General features: G+C 41.9%; 1 protein-coding gene across 2 annotated transcripts in view; it reads left to right on the forward strand.

The window, feature by feature from the left end:
- ATP8A2 (ATPase phospholipid transporting 8A2) overlaps window positions 1-15,446 on the forward strand; it is an 899,065-nt gene that overhangs the window by 627,421 nt on the left and 256,198 nt on the right. The window lies entirely within an intron of this gene.

Consider the following 15,446-nt stretch of genomic DNA (forward strand, 5'->3'; position numbering starts at 1 on the left):
TGCAAGCCCCATCCACCAAACATGTTCAGTTATTTCCGTACAATTAGGCCTCGTACACACGACGGGACATGTCCGATGAAAACGGTCCGCGGACCGTTTTCATCGGACATGTCCGCTGGCGGATTTTGGTCTGATGGCTGTACACACCATCAGACCAAATTTCACGCGGACAACGAACGCGGTGACGTGGCCGCGACGATGACGCGGCGACATGCGCGACCCTGGAAGGTCAATGCTTCCACGCATGCGTCGAATCACTTTGACGCATGCGAGGGCTTTCGGCCGAGCGGACATGTCCAGTGAGTCGTACAGACGACCGAACATGTCCGACGGACAGGCTTCCAGCGGACATGTTTCTTAGCATGCTAAGAAACATTTGTCCGCTGGAAACCTGTCCGATCCGCCGGAAAATTGTCCGGTCGGCCGTACAGACGACCGAACATGTCCGCGGGAACTGGTCCGACTGACCAGTTTCAGCAGACATGTTCGGTCGTGTGTACGAGGCCTTACTGTACACATTGAATGAAAATTGAACGTTGTGTTACATTACAATAAAAATTGTCTAGCTCGCACTTTCTGTCTATTTTGTCCAAACAGTCAGAATCGGCTGTTTTATTTTTTTATATATAAATAACATGCATGATTTCATGCTTTTTTTCTCTCTTATGTAATACAAATTAGGAATCCAAAAAAAGGGAATAAGCGCATCTTAAAGAAGTCATCACTGATCGTCCAAAAACTATCAATTCAAGGGCAACAGCTCTGGTGGACATTCCTGCAGTCAGCATGCTAATTGCACATTCCCTCAAAACTTGCCACATCTGTGGCATTGTGCTGTGTGATAAAACTGCACATTATAGAGTGGCCTTTTATTGTGGCCAGCCTAAGGTACACCTGTGCAATAATCATGCTGTCTAATCATCAGTAACCAGAAGTTACTTTACCACTCCTATGCAGACGACACACAACTGTATTTCCGCATCTGCAACAAAAAGGATCATTCTCTTGGACTAGAGAAATGCCTCACTCTAATAGATAACTGGATGACAAACAGTTATCTTAAACTCAATGGTTCGAAAACAGAACTTCTCCTGTTTCACGCTAACCGGAAAAATCACCCCGCGTCAACATGGACTCCCCCACCCATTCTGGGTAAAACTATCACCCCTAGCACCAAAGTCAAAAGTCTCGGAGTCATTTTCGATACCTACATGACAATGGATGCACAAATAGGGTCAGTAGTCAGCGGATCCCACCATCTGCTGCGCCTACTACGCAGACTCACGCCCTTTATCCCGAAAGAGGACATTGCAGTCGTGGTGGGAACAATCATCAATTCCAGACTCGACTACGCAAATGCCCTCTATCTAGGACTCCCCAAATACCAAATCATTCGTCTGCAAGTCATTCAAAATACGGCCGCTTGACTAGTGACTGGGAAAAAACCATGGGAATCAATCTCACCTTCACTGAGATCCCTTCATTGGTTGCCGGTAAAAGACAGAATCACTTTCAAGGCACTCTGCCTAATACATAAGTGTATTCAAGGCAACGCCCCCCAATATCTATGCGAAAAAATAAAAGCCCATAACCCCAATCGCATTCTGCGATCCACCAATCAAAACCTCCTCCAGATACCCAAGGCCAGATACAAGTCCAAAGGAGATCGAAGATTTGCAGTCCAGGGACCTCGCCTGTGGAATGCACTACCAACCACCATCCGACTGGAGTCGGACCACTTGGCCTTCAGGAGAAAGATTAAAACCCATCTCTTCTGAGGTCAAGGGGTTCCTTACCCATGAAATGGATACAGCGCCCAGAGGCGATTCAGTTCGCATGTGTTGCGCTTTACAAGTCTCTCTCTCTCTCTCTCTCTCTAATCAGCATCTTGCTATGCCACACCTTTGAGATGGATGGATTATCTTGGCAAAGGAGAAGTGCTCACTAACACAGATATAGACTGATTTGTGAACAATATTTGAGAGAAATAGGTCTTTTGTGTACATAGAAAAAGTAGTAGATCTTTGAGTTCAGCTCGTGACAAACACAAAAGAGTTGCGTTTATAATTTTTCTCAGTGTATATTTGGCATGAACAGTCATTTTTTGGATTGTGCATGGCAAATGTATGTTAGGTCTCTGAGGCTTCACAATGAACCCCTTTCAATAGTTTATTTGTTGAAATTCATCCCCAGAGTTTAATTCTCTGTTCTTTTGAAATTGGCAGTATTTAGTAATTGGAAACTTGTATATTTAAATTTAAGCATGAAAGGAGCTGGTCGAAGTTCTAAAACAACATATTTAGTGCTGGATCCAAGATCAACATTTTTAACAACCCTGAATGGCAGGATTCTGTAAATAACTGTGCATCTTTCCCAGCTACAACTTTGTGTTTTTATAACTTGTTTTTCCAACGTTAAAATTACATACATGGTCAGAAAAAACACAGTATGAAAGTCATTGACGTTCCACATTTTCAGAAAATGGGATCTCTTTGGTTTTTCCTCTTTCAGGCTTTCAGCTCATACTAATAAGAACAATGCATATCTTATAATTTTAATGGTGTTTTAGTTTTTTTTAACACAGCGCGCAAAATAAAAAAAACATCAGTCTTCCAATAAGATAAGTACCTTTGGTTAGGTTATTAATATCCAAAACTTCCAGGAGCACCAGATATAGAGCCTTCTGGTACACCCACAGCACTTTGGTTCCCCTCCGGTGTCATCAGAATGCTTCTAAACCATGAGGAGTTCTCTCATAATATCGGCACCAAAAGCTGTAGCATAGTAAGTCCCCTGTTATTGTCATTGTTTATTAGGCTGCAACTTTTAGTGCCAACCTTATGAGAGTTTCCTTCACGCTGATGGCGTGGGGGTTGGTCATTGTTGCGAGCGGCTTCTTTATTAAAAGTTGTCTGCCCGTTTAGGGCAGAATGACATGGCCTCTTTAACCACTTCAATACCATGCACTTTTGCCCATTCCTGCCCAGGACTATTTTCAGCTTTCAGCGCTGTCGCACTTGGAATGACAATTGCGCGGTCATGCAACACTGTACCCAAACTACATTTTTGTAATTTTTTTCCCCACAAATAGAGCTTTTTTTTGGTGGTATTTGATCACTTCTGGGGTTTTTATTTTTTGTTAAACAAACTAAAAAATACCCAAATTTTGGAAAAAAAGTTTGTTATAAAATGTTCCCCTTCACTGAAGGGCACTAATGAGGTGGCACTGATGAGGCGGCACTGATGGGCACTGATGAGGCGGCTCTGATAAGGCGACACTGATGAGGAGGCACTTATATGTAGAATTGATGGGCACTGATATGCAGCACTCATGGGCACAACTGCACCGGCATGTTATCCTGCTGGACGTCATATGATGCCCAGTCAGGATAACAGAGCCACTTTCCGGACGTCAATATGCTATTGACCGGGCGGGAAGTGGTTAAAGCCCACCCCCAACCAGTCATACATACCTTCACCATCTTCCCTTAGCGTTCATCAAAACCACCACCAATTATTTGGTGCTTCCAAGTATGGTGGAGCATGTGACGTCCTGCCAAGATTTAGTGCTAACCAGGGCTTTTTTCAGCGGGAACGCGGGGGGAATGCAGTTCCAGCACCTCCTGGACTGACTGTATGTAATGGCTGGGGTGTGCTGCAGGGTATTGATGCTTACTGCTGAGGATCTATTTTTGCAGGGGGGGTCTATTGTTGCTGGTGGGGGGCCTATTGTTGCTGGGTGACCTTATGTTGCTGGGGGGTCAGTTGTTGCTGAAAGAGATCTACTGTTGGGGGAGGGGTCTATTGTTGATGGCTGTCAGGGAGTCTATTAATGCTGGCTGTGCGGAGATCTGTTGATGCTGCCAGGAGTCTATTGTTGCTGGGGGGGGGGATTTTGTTGTGGGTGGTCCATTGTTGTTAGGGGGGTCTATTGTTGCTGACTGGAGGGGATCTATTTTACTGCTTTTCTTGATATCATTACCAAATTCCATACAAATTGCTTAGCACCACAAATATATACTTTGTTCTAGATTGTCTAAAAGGGGGCGTTACTGGGAGGTGGGTAGAGTGCGGAGAAAAGGGGTGACCGGGAAAGGGGGAGTTCCTGCACCTATTGTCTGAGGAAAAAAAGCCCTGGTGCTAACCCAAACACTTGGCTGTGATGAAGCAAGCAGCAGTAGGGTAGAATGATGAAAATGGGTTTAACTGTGGATGCTTTTGTGGATCACTTTTTCCTGATATTTGTCTTTACCATGAAAAATATATTTAATGTTGGGTCCACCTTTAGGCTGGACATTGATTCTTCCTCTAATACATAAGCTGGCCATACATGGATTGAAATGCGGCTGGTTTAGCAGGGACCAGATGTATTGCAGTCCTTAAATGGCCAGGCTGATTGTACAACCAGCCTGACGGATTATTCTGCATGCAATTACTGGCAGATGCTATAGCCACTAACAGTAATCATTGTATTCTGTTGGCCGGGAAAGCCCCCCCACTGGCAGAATAAAATATCTTTGCGGAGGCATTCCCCCACTGACTGCATTGATGGGCAATCAAGAGACAAGAAAGGAAACAAATAAAACCGATCACCTATGGCTTGCTTAACTGGGCTTGATTTGCACAGCACTTTCATTTTTAGAGGAAGCTAGACTTTTCAAGGGAATTTGTCCCAGAGCTAAGTGAATGTGGTGAAGTTTTACTGACTTCCATTATCCAAATCATGCGAAAACATATGCTGGTGTTTTTATGTATTGTTTTTTCTTTGCACGTCCTTCAATATTTCTTTCAAAGTGAAATTTTATCACATTCACTAAGCTCTGGGTAACATCCCCTTGCAGAGTGCAACTTCCCTTGCAATGTTGATGTTCTATTTTCCTTTAGTAAATCAACCCCCCCATGTCTTTATATTAAATTAAACATAAACAATATTTGTTTACTTAATGATGCATTTCTATAAATTATCATTTTTGAACCACCATTTTTTTTCTATAGTATATATAATAGGATGGAAATAAAGAAACACTTTTGTTAATGGTTTCTTACTGTTTATTTACTTATTTTCTGAACACTTGGAAAGTGTGGCGGTTGGTAACATTCCTGTTCATTTCCCAGCTGAACAGAGAGATGGGGTTTGCAGAAATATTTGACAGAAATACTTGTGGTTCTGACAGGCTGTACAGAAGCCTCACAAGTCTCAAAAGAAATTGAGTACTTACTGACAGCTATGACAGGATTCATTTTGGGTGAGAAATTGCTTACAGCAAACTCTCTTACTTTTGCCCTGTATCCAAGGTAAACCACCTTGGTAAGCTCCTCTTGCCTAAACATAGCTCCTGTGGTCATTTTGTGTGTGTGGGTATTTCAGAGAATGCAGCCTAGCATGATAAACATGTGTATATATACTGTGTGTGTATAAATAAATAACACTATATATATATATATATATATATATATATATATATATATATATATATATATATATATATATATATATATATATTATCCACTTAAAGCGGGGGTTCACCCTATATACCCCAAAAAAAATTTTTTTTTTCTTCTACCATAAAATCAGGCATTGTAGCGCGAGCTACAGTATGCCTGTCCCGATTTTTTTATCCCCGTACTCACCGTGTACTCGTACATCGAAGATACCGACTCCCCTCGGGGAATGGGCGTGCCTATGGAGACGGAGGATGATTGATGGCCGGCTCTGGCGCGTCACGCTTCTCCGGAAATAGCCGAAATAGGCTTGGCTCTTCACGGCGCCTGCGCATAGCCTGTGCGCAGGCGCCGTGAAGAGCCGAGACCTACTCCGGCTGTCTTCGGGGAGAGTGACGTGCCAGGGCCGGCCGTCAATCATCCTCCCTCTCCATAGGCACGCCCATTCCCCGCGGGAGCCAAAATCTATAATGTACGAGTACACAGTGAGTACGGGGGTAAAAAAATCGGGACAGGCATACTGTAGCTCGCGCTACAATGCCTGTCTCGATGGTAAAATCGTGTCACTGAGGGTGAACCACCGCTTTAACCCCCGGACCATATTGCTGGTCAAAGACCAGAGTACTTTTTGCGATTCGGCACTGCGTCGCTTTAACTGACAATTGCTTTGTCGTGCGACGTAGCTCCCAAACAAAATTGGCGTCCTTTTTTTCCCACAAATAGAGCTTTCTTTTGGTGGTATTTGATCACCTCTGCAGTTTTTAGTTTTTGCGCTATAAACAAAAATGGAGCGACAATTTTGAAAAAAAATAATATTTTTAAACTTTTTGCTGTAATAAATATCCCCCAAAAATATATAAAAAAACATTTTTTTTTCCTCAGTTTAGGCCGATACGTATTCTTCTACATATTTTTCGTTAAAAAAAATCGCAATAAGCGTTTATTGATTGGTTTGCGCAAAAGTTATAGCGTTTACAAAATAGGGGATATTTTTATGGCATTTTTATTAATATTTTTTTTTACTAGTAATGGCGGCGATCAGTGATTTTTTTCGGTACTGCGACATTATGGCGGACACTTCGGACACTTTTGGCACATTTTTGGAACCATTGGCATTTTTATAGCGATCAGTGCTAAAAAAATGCATTGGAATACTATAAAAATGCCACTAGCAGTGAAGGGGTTAACACTAGGGGGCGGGGAAGGGGTTAAGTATGTCCCTGGGTGTGTTCTTACTGTGGGGGGGGGGGGGGTGGCCTCACTAGGGGAAATCACTGATCTTCTGTTCATACATTGTATGAACAGAGGATTAGCATTTCCCCCCCCCTGACAGGACCGGGAGCTGTGTGTTTACACACACAGCTCCCGGTCCCTGCTCTTTAACGAGCGATCGCGTGTGCCTGGCGGCGATCGCGCCTGCCGGGCACGGGAGTCGGGGGCGAGCGGGGGGCGCGCGCCCCTGGTAGCCTGCGAGAGAGCCGACGGAGTATGACGGGCTATCGCGCAGGAGAGCCAACCTGCCGCCGTAGAATGACGGCGGCAGGTCGGCAAGTAGTTAAACACATTCACCGGTCACTTTATTAGGTACACCTGTTCTATTGCTTGGTAAAACAAATTTCTAATCGGCCAATCACATGGCAGCAACTCAATGCATTTGGCTATCTAGACGTGGTGAAGACAACATGCTGAAGTTCAAACTGAGCATCAAAATTGAGAAAAAATGCGATTTAAGTGACTTTGAATGTGGTATGGTTGCTGACGCCAGATGGGCTGGTCTTAGAATTTAAAAAACTGCTGATCTACTGGGATTTTCACATACAACCATCTCTAGGGTTTACAGAGAATGGTCCAAAAAAGAGAAAATATCCAGTGAGTGGCAGTTGTGTAGACAAAAATGCCTTGAATGTTGTCACAGGAGAATAGGAAGACTGGTTTGAGTAAAGCAAATAACCACTTGTTACAAATAAGGTATGCAGAATACCATCCCTGAACACACAACACATCGACCCTTGAAGCAGATGGGCTATAGCAGCAGAAGACCACACCGGGTGCCACTCCTGTCAGCTAAGAACAGGAAACTGAGGCTCACCAAAATTAGTCAATAGAAGATTGGAAAAAACATTGCCTGGTCTGAGGAGTCTCAATTTCATCTGCGACATTCAGATGGTAGGGACAGAATTTGGCATAAACAACATGAATGAATGAATGAATGAATGACTTGTATAGCGCAACTCATGCGAACTGAATCGCCTCTGGGCGCTTTTTCCAGCCAGAGTCTGCTTGGCTGGTGCGGTCATTTTACCCCGTAGGATCGTGACACGCTTGGGACACACAGTCATACACACAGATATACATATATATAACATGAAAGCATGGATCCATCCTGCTTTGTATCAACGGTTCAGGCTGGTGATGCTGGTGTAATGGCGGACGGGGATAATTTCCTGGCACATTTTGGGCCCCTTAGTACCAATTAGGCATTGTTTAAATGCCACAGCCTACCTGAGTATTGTTGCTGACCATCCCTTTATGACTAAAATGTACCCATCTTCTGATGGCTCCTTCCTGCAGGATAATGCACCATGTCACAAAGTTCAAATCATCTCACCACTGGACATGACAATGAGGTCACTGTAATCCAATGGCCTCCACAGTCACCAGATCTCAAACGAATAAAGTACCTTTGGGATGTGGTGGAACAGTGGCGACTGGTGGTATTTTTTTTTTGGGGGGGGGGGGGGGGGGCAGCAAATAATTCTTAAAGGAGAAGTGTGGAAATCAAACAAAAACATTCATACTAACCTATACAAAAATATGTCAACGACCCCATTTAAAGTCAGCCTTTGCAGTAGGTGCACATGGAATGGCAACACACATCACAAACAATAATTTCCCAGTACACTTACCAGCTGGCCTGCTAACAAACCAAACTGACCCGGTCTAACAAATCATGTTAAAAAAAGGGGGGTTTCATTGCACACATTTGCAAATATATGTGGAACCCATGTCAAGGCTCCTCTGTATACTGCAGTCTTAAAACTATAGTTTCAGCTTACATTGTGTTCTTGCTAGGCATCCAGTGTGTCCCGGTGCCTTTAAGGACGAGCGGGCTCCCTCCAGGCAAGCCTGCCCTTAATTTATTTACTGTTATATATGCGACTTCCACATATATTTGGTAATGTGTGCAACGAAATTTTCTGTTTTTAACGTGAATTGTTATTGTTAGACAAGGACAATTTGGTTTGTTTGCAGGCTAGCTGGTAAGTGGGTATGGACATTTGTGTTTGTTTGTGATTCATACTCACCTCCCTGCTGCAGATGCCCACCCACCAGCTGATGGCTCAGTTCTCAGTCTTCCTGGAGCAGAGAGCGGTGACTGACAAGCCCTGTAGACATGGCCGGGATAAAGTCCGCCGGGAATCCTGATGGGAAAACTGCAGGGAGAGCTTTGGCCGGGAATCCCGGCCGTGTGTACAGGGCTTATGCTCCCTCGGCACTGCCTCAGTGTTTTCCATAGGAAAGTGCAGTAAATCCGTTGGGGAAAAAAAACGCTGGGAATCCTGGCAGGAAAATAGAGAGCAGGTTCTCTATTTTTCCCACCAGAGATTCCTGGCAGTTTTCCCGGCGAGTGAGCATACACAAGGAACTCGACGGGCGAAACACATCGTTTTCCTCGTCAAGTTCCTTGTTAGGCTGTCGAGAAACTCGACAAGGCAAGTTTCTCCATTCCCCTTCGAGGAAATAGAGAACTTGCTCTTTTTTTGGCTCGTCGAGTTTCTCGACAGTTTCCTCGACGAAAATGTACACACGACCGGTTTCCTCGGCAAAAAAATATCTCCCAGCAAGTTTCTTGCTGTTTTTTGCCGAGAAACTCGGTCGTGTGTATGAGGCTTCACGCTCGGTTTTCACAGCAAAAAGCTCTCCCAGCAGTTTTCTTGTCGGGAAAACCAGTTGTGTGTATGAGTCTACAGAGTGGGTGGCTGTGGAGAGGGTGGAAGTAGCTGGCATAGGCTCACAGGAGCTCACTGAGAGGCTGAGGCATCTGGGTGAATGCCAATATTATTGTCACAATCCTTCCAAAGTCTGGAGCAGCTTGGAGATTGTCGCCCGACAGCAGACTTTAGCCTGATTATGGGTCAGAGGTGTGCACTTCTGTGACCCAGAAGAGAAGTATGGCCATACTTCTCTTTTAAAGAGAACTAATTAGAAATAGGCAATAATAAGATTCTTTATCTCCACACTTAAAATATATATCAATTTAAATCCTTTTTGTTTTTAGTTTGGATAGAGCATGGATGGGTCAGTTGTCTATGCTGCCTCTGGCGAGACTCTTCTATTTCTCTTGAGAACCATCATCATTGGCACAAAAAGCAATGGGATATCCAACATCTTACAGCTGTCACCAGAACAGGAATAAATGGGAAATATTCCATTGGGGACACCTGTTCTATTGATAGCTGCCACCAGGTGTCTAAAAATGATCAAATATGATTTAATTTTCTTGTTCAATTAAGATTTACCTTCAACTGTGTAGTGCAAAGGACTACCTGATTGCAAACAAATTTGAAAGTGTTTAGGTTTGACCTCATATTATATGTTTTTTGTAAATCTAAAGGAAAATTGTACAAGAAAATTGTTTAATGTATGAACAGCCTTACTCTTAATTTTTGGAGCACTCATTTTGCTCCCTGATGTGTCTCCTGGGCAGGAAGTGAGGGGAAATTTCCCCAGTGGGACAAGAGCAAATAAAAAAAAACTGACAAGGATTCTAACATTTTTTACCCTATACAAAACTAAAGGTTTTGGTTTTAGATCCCCTTTATTACCTCTCAGGGATAGATGTAAGCCATTATTCACTTCTTTTCATTTCCTTTTTGGACAGGCTAAAGTGATAGCTCAATATGAAACCTATGAAAGTTGCCCTGTGACCTGTCTAAGGTCAGGTTTGGTAAATGATATGCCCTCGGACTGCTTATGGACGATCCCAATGCCCATTAATAAAGCCTTTTATTGTCTTTCATGTAATCTTGACATCAGTTATGTTTTTTCCAATGCCTGTTATGAGTACAGAGCTCAGGCATGAGATAGGATGGACATGGTGGTTTGATGATTGCAAAATGAAGAAACAGTGTGGCCAGGCAGTGGTTAAAGTTAATAAAATTCTAGGATGCATCACTAGAGGGGTCACCAGCAGGAGGAAAGAGCTACTAATTTCCCTATGTAGATCTTTTGTTAGATCTTATTTTGAATTCTGTGTCCATTTCTGGAGATCTAACTTACAAAAAGATAAGATAAGAATGAGTACAGAGACCGGCAACAAAAATGGTGAAAGGTTTAGGGGTTAAAACATACTGTATCAGGAGAGACTTTAAGAACTTAATATGTACAGTCTGGAGGAAAGAAGGTAAAGGGGAGACATGATTGACCTTTAAATACACCAAGGGGGTAAATAAGGTTCAGGAGGGCAGGATTTTCAAAATTAGGTTAAGATCAAGAACGTGGGGACATGACTTCAAACTAGCAGAAGGAAAGTAAAAACTAAACTTAAAACTAATCATAGAAAGTATTGGGTTACTGAAAGGGTAGTTGATGCTTGTAACAGACTACCAGCAGGGTTAGCGAGTCAATCAACCATAAATGAACTCAAACATGCTTTGGACAAATCTAGATCCTCAATTACATAGGTTAACGTGTATTTGTGGACTTACAAACCACCACTCAGCCTGCCCTACTCTGGCAGGAAGAAAATGCTGGTAAATATAAAAAACAAAAACAAAACAAGTAATCCATCAAGGCTACCCCAATTTTATTTGTTCAAAAATTAATATTAAGATTACTGTTCATTGGTGACTAGTTCATTTAATTCTGCTGTAAGCTACCACTCAACATATTAGTCTGATTATCTAAATTAACACACTAAAGTAAAAATAAAAGCACTCAATAAAACATAAAAGTTTTAATCCACAAAAAAATCTTTATTTTATATGAATATACAGTAAATTTAAAATATTATTGAACTCAACTGAAAATAACAATTTTTTTTAAATTAGGCATCCTGGTGTGTTAGCTTTGATAATTGAGCCTTAAGATATGCAGCCCACAGGAACTCCAGGCAGCCATTGAACTGTCAGGACCTCAATGCCATTTCCTTCCTCCTTTCACTTCCCAACACTTGCAGATACTGAAGGCATATTCTGATAGTGTAGAAAGAAGACAGACCAGACAATGCCGGATTCTTAATTTTTTATTTAAGTGATATATAAAATACAAAACCTCCACTGCACATCTTGGAGATCATAACCAACGCATATCGGAAATCACAACCACTTCATCAGGGCCCACCATTATTATTTTATTATACAAGATTTATATAGCACCAATAATTTGTACGACACTTTACAAGGTCAGGGCAACAGTACAGCTGTGGCCAAAAGTTTTGAGAATGACACAAATATTAATTTTCACAAAGTCTGCTGCTGTTTTTATATCTTTTTTGTCAGATGTTACTATGGCATACTGAAGCATAATTACAAGCATTTCATAGGTGTGAAACTATTTTACTGATAATTACATTAAGTTTATGCAAAGAGTCGGTATTTGCAGTATTGACCCTTCTTTTTCAAGACCTCTGCATTTCCCCCTGGCATGCTGCCAGTCACCTTCTGGGCCAAATCCTGACCGATTGCAGCCCATTCTTGCATAATCAATGCTTGGAGCTTGTCAGAATTTGTGGGGTTTTTTGTTCACCCACCTCTTGAGGATTGACCACAAGTTCTCAATGAGATTAAGGTATGGGGAGTTTCCTGGCCATGGACCCCAAATTTTGAAGTTTGTTTTTGTCTTATGACAAGGTGCTTCATCTTGTTGGAAAAGGCATTGTTTCTCACCCAACTGTTCTTGGATGGTTGGGAGAAGTTGCTCTTGGAGGATATTTTTGTACCATCCTTTATTAATGTATGTGTTCTTAGGCAAAATTGGGAGTGAGTCCAGCCCCTTGGCTAAGAAACAACCCCACAAATGAATGGTCATAGAATGCTTGTCCTGTTGGCTTGACACAGGACTTATGGTGGTGCTCACCTTTTCTTCTCCAGACAAGGTTTTTTCTGGATGCCCCAAATAATCGAAAAGAGGATTCATCAGAGAAAATCTAGTCAGTATTCCAATCGCACACGTTCCTGGAAAACCAGCTCATAGAGGAAAGGTGGGTGCTGAAACGATCACCAGCTGAGCACTGGAACCATCAAACAAACAAACATATTCGCCAGCACACCATGGATCGTAGATTACGTCCAAAAATGTAATGCAAAACAAACATCACAATAGTGCAACGTTTCAAAGGTCACACAGGACCTCTTTGTCAGGCGAGTGATAAAGTGATCACTCGCCTGACGAAGAGGTCCTGTGTGACCTTGAAACGTTGCACTATTGTGATGTTTGTTTTGCATTAATCAGAGAAAATTACTTTACCCCAGTTCTCAGCAGTCCAATCTCTGTACCTTTAGCAGAATATCAGTCTGTCCCTGATGTTTTTCCTGGAGAGAAGGGGCTTCTTTGCTGCTCTTCTTGACACTAGGTCATCCTCCAAACGTCTTCTCCTCACTGTGCATGCAGATGCACTCACACCTGCCTGCTGCCATTCCTGAGCAAGCTCTGCACTGGTGGTGCCCCCATCCCGCAGCTGAATCAACTGTAGGAGACGGTCCTGGCACTTACTAAACCTTCTTGGGCGCCCTAAAGCCTTCTTCATAAATGCAGTGGAAATGTTTTTGTTATGGGATTGAGTTTGTTTTCATGGCAAAGAGGGACCTTGCAATTAATTGCAATTCATCTGATCACTCTTCATAACATTCTGGAGTATATGCAAATTGCCATAATAAAAACTGAGGCAGCAGACTGGAAATTAATATTTGTCATTCTCAAAACCTTTGGCCACGGCTGTACAGTTACAATACGATTGACGACAAGGGGGTTAGGAGGTTTCTGCTTACAATCAAAGAGAGTGTCCCAATGGTACAAAAGGTAATAAATGAGATGAGCTGATGGAGAAAGAAAAGTTCAGTTGTTAGGTAGAGACAGGATAGGCTTCCCCAAAGAGAGAAGTTTTCAAGGATTGCCTAAAACCGTAAGACAACATCCACAATCAATTACTGTATTTATTGGCATATAACATTCACTTTTTTACCCTGAAAATAGAGGGTAAACTGTGCCTGTGTGTTATACGCAGGGGGTTGTGGAAAGTTTTTTTCCTGAAACTTCCCTCTTAAAGTTAGGGTGCGTGTTATACGCCTGTGCGTGTTATACGCTGATAAATAAGGTAGGTTGTGTTATATTAGGCTGGTAGGCAGATTTTTTGTAAATATAGTATAGCTCAACTAGGTGTTGGTTGTCTGACAGCACAGGAAGTGAGGAGGAATTTCCACAGTGGGGACACAGACAGCATGTAAAACCTGGCAGAGGTTATAATCCTTCCATTCTCTGAACATAAAACATCACAATTTTGTCTTAAGTTAGGTTTTCTAATTTCCCTTTTAACATCACCTATACATTGAGAGTAAAGGAGTATGCCCTGCATGTTGATACCTCATACATTTTAATGTCTAAGGAATGACACAGCTGTCTGAAAATCCGCACCATCTGTTCAGGGAACTTTTTTGTGTCTCAATTACTTCACTTTCTGAAAGTTATTCCTTTAAATCCACCTTCAGATTCACCCTTGTTAAATCCATCCTGTCTTGTGTCGGGATGCTGCTCATTTCTACTGTGTTACAGATGTGGCTTTCAAACTGCAGTAAAAAACAATAATAAACCTTATTAAGTTAAGAGAACCTGTTAGGTTTTACTATCTGCATCTGATAATGATTTATCCAAACAGATGTCGGCTTGTATGGTGTCTGCAGCATAGCCCAAATTCATTCACGATGTTGAGAAAAATGCAAGAGCAAAAAGTTGTTACATAGTAAAAACGTAGAAATAAAAATGCAGAGACCCATATAGAGGCTGAATTTAAATTATTTTCAGTTATGTGATATCAGTAAACTGAAATCTCATAACACATTTATTTAAACTGGCTGCTAAGGCCGGCAATACACACATAACATTTCTGTACTGCAGGAAAGAAGTTCCCCCATTAACACAGACCATGTTAATGCGGAAATCCCTCCTGCCAGGCCATTGTCTTCTCCTAGAGGGGGAAGACAGTAATTATTGCTAGTGGCTATAGCAGTCTCTATTGTTAATTGCAGGTAAAATCCAGCATGCTGGTTGTACCCAAGTTGATCAACCGATCAACTTGGTGCATTCAGCCTGCCCATACACGGTTCAAATCTTGGCTGGCTCCTGCTGAACTGGCTGAAATTCGAACCGTGTATGGCCAGCCTAAGTTAAGGATCTCCCTTCATTGTAACCTCGGATAAAGAAAGCTACAGCCCCACCATTACCATATACAGTACATGCAAAAACGTAGACAACCAGATATAACCAGGCAACTTTATAATGTGTCTGGCGTGACGTATCTATGGTAGAAGGCTTTCCTTATCCATCATATCTTCAACAGTCAGATTTTCAGAAACTCAAATTCAAATGTAAAAAAAAATTCTTGTGTCAGGTTTTGTATCCTGAGACAGGGTTGATGGTAATTTTCTGTCCCTCTCTGTGTTCTTGTTTTTATAAATACAATTTGGTGATATCCTCTGTTACCATAATTTTGGATGTCAGATTGTCACCCATATGGAATAAGAATCTGTGCATGATAAGAACATTTTTAACAATATATAATATTTTTTAAATAATATAATAATATAATATATACTATTAATTTATGTTTTACCAAATATGCAAGTTCTTTTGTAGGAGATGGCTGAAATTTAAAAGCAGACCTTTTGGGAAAAGCATTGAACCAATCACAAAAGCAGATAATAAGAATTGTGCATAGAAGACGCCATTGCCATATTGCAAATACGCAAAGTTTGAATTTATTGAGAGTCTTTAAAATTGGAAAGGCAATG

This window comes from Rana temporaria, chromosome 2 (genome assembly GCF_905171775.1).
Source record: "Rana temporaria chromosome 2, aRanTem1.1, whole genome shotgun sequence".
In the NCBI taxonomy this organism is placed as follows: Eukaryota; Metazoa; Chordata; class Amphibia; order Anura; family Ranidae; genus Rana; species Rana temporaria.